Genomic DNA, 2,276 nt, shown 5'->3' with positions numbered 1-2,276 from the left:
TAAGTAAAGCTGCATCTCCCAGCTGCTCCAGCAGGGTCTGTTCGCAGGTGATTATGTACAGACGATCTGTAATATAGACATTATAAACCCTTTATTAACATCACTACGTTCAGGGGGACGCGCAGCTCCGTTTGCATGCTAATCGTCAGCATGCTAATAGCCCGATCTGCCTTAATTTACGCCCAAATTGCGTCATACGTTACGTTTTGGCTACTCTGCCCAACACTGCCCCCCGTGACTGCCGGTGGAACTGCAACATTTGTTTACGATTTTTGAACAGTTTTCCCAAGTTTTGCTATTTGGACAGTTTGTGTTTCCAGATCGAACCTTGAGAAAAGTTTGTGGACAAATGTTTTGACCAGCGACCAACTTTTAATTTCTACCATTTTTATTCCTCAGCTGGTGGATTCATGTGTTGCTTTGGTGTTGCAGGTGAGTGGAGCTGTCTGTTTTTAAGACTTTATAATTGCAGCGCCCCCTAGTGCCCCCCCCCCCCCCCCCCCCCCCCCCCAGCTGGAAGAGCAAAGGAATCATTTCAGGTTTCGTGCAATTACTGCGATAAAACTCTAGTTTTTATTACTGGCTCCAGTTATATGTTCTGACCAATAATTCATTTGGTTTTTAATTATATTGGTTTTTATTTGTTTGTTTGTTTTAGTCACTTCGCAAATTGTAATAAAATTCGGGGGGAAAAATCATTATGTTTTTGCAACTTTGAAAATAAAAATATAAGAAACTAGAAACGTTCCTAACAAAGAGAAACGGTCTTTAGTCTCGGTTCGGTGGTAACATTTCTACTGTTATAATGTCAATAACATCTTTAAAACTGCCGCCTGTGTTTGTGGTTCCGTCCCAGCTGATCATTTGATTTTATGTCCCTTAAACTGTGGCGGATCGAGTCAACTCTGAATTCTCAGTAATTTCAGGAAAGAGACAAAAGCTCGTTTAATCTGTTTCCTGCTTCACATCCGGGTCACGTGGATTGTGCAGAAACCCGAGAAACTTCACGTTCTGGGTGAAACTTAAACATTAGCGCGTGGCCTGGCGGGACCTTTACATGAGCCATAGGCTCAATAAATCAGCCTCGCGGACGCTCAACATCTGCTCTGTCACCCTAATTGGTACAAGCAGCCCGCGGCGCAGAGCGTGCACGCGCAATCTGCGCCAAAACACAAGATAAATGACGCACGCGGCGCGCGCAAAACTCCCGAATTAAATCTAAGAACAACCTTATTAAAGGCTGCGCGCGTGCGTCTTTAGGCCAACCGTGACCGTGGCACGCGGCGCTGCGTGAGCCGCGCGGCAGCAAAGATTCCAGGCGGGAATTCCGGATCCACCCTGGAACAAGCTCGTGACGCTGCTCGTGTCCAGGTAGTTTGAAAACGTTTGAAATAAAGGAAGAATCGGATTTTAGCGCTTCTGAAGAAACGGAAACATTATGGCGGGAATAATTGAGCGATTTGCCCGCGGCGGGACGTTTATTGACAGATTTCATTTGACCCCCCCCCGACCTTCTCGTCTTTTTTCAGGCGTGATTAATTTCTCAGCGGGGTGTCCGCCGGTGCGTGATGGACAAATAAAGCGGTGAAATGTGCTGCGCTCCCGCTAATAGCGCGTCTGTCTCCACCGAGACTTTTCCTGCCCCAAACACGCGAGTCCGAGTTTATTTTTTATTTCTAATTTTCTTCCTTCAGGCAAATTTTAGCAAATGTGTTAATTACTGCCGGATCTTGTAGGAGCCCGGATAAAACTCGCTCTTCAGAAATTCAATTAATTAAAATGAGATACAAATAAAACTTTTGCTCTCTTGATTATTTCTTAAGATCTAAAATAATCGAAGAATTAAGGACGATTTCTTTGATGACGTCACCGTTCAAAGGCTGCTTTCGCCCGCTCGCGACCGTAAATTGCTTTGAACAAGCGGCAGCTGGGGCTCGTGCTGAGCGCGTGCTGGGCGCTTGTGGGCACGTGCTGTCGCCTCCCCGTGCCGTCTAATTTCACAGCGCGAGACAACAAATTTGCAGATTTATTTCTTTTTCCTAGAAAAAACAATAAAGTTCATCAGCTTCATAAAATTGATGTATTGATCTTATCTGCGGTTTTGTCTCTAAAAAACTTAATAATTCACCCTGAAAAATATAACAAATGCTTTGTTTGGATTTATTGTTTTATCGCAGCAATTAATCACAGAAAAGACCAAATATGGCGTCGTGCCATAATAAATAATTATATATTTTCTATATATTAAAAGAATCGATTTTATTACCGTTGTATTG

The 2,276-nt window shown here is 43.8% G+C and overlaps 1 protein-coding gene across 1 annotated transcript in view; it reads left to right on the top strand.

The window, feature by feature from the left end:
- Positions 1–1,002: 1,002 nt before the first annotated feature.
- The window catches only part of LOC130517507 (SKI family transcriptional corepressor 2-like), a 6,331-nt gene continuing 5,057 nt past the window's right edge, over positions 1,003–2,276 (top strand). The window contains exon 1 of the mRNA XM_057019444.1: positions 1,003–1,008. The gene's annotated coding sequence lies outside the window, so the exon portion shown is untranslated. The remainder of the gene's footprint in view (positions 1,009–2,276) is intronic.

The sequence above is a fragment of the Takifugu flavidus genome, chromosome 20 (genome assembly GCF_003711565.1).
Source record: "Takifugu flavidus isolate HTHZ2018 chromosome 20, ASM371156v2, whole genome shotgun sequence".
Taxonomy (NCBI): domain Eukaryota; kingdom Metazoa; phylum Chordata; class Actinopteri; order Tetraodontiformes; family Tetraodontidae; genus Takifugu; species Takifugu flavidus.
Note: the sequence above shows the minus strand (reverse complement) of the source record. Positions and strands in the feature narration are given on the sequence as shown.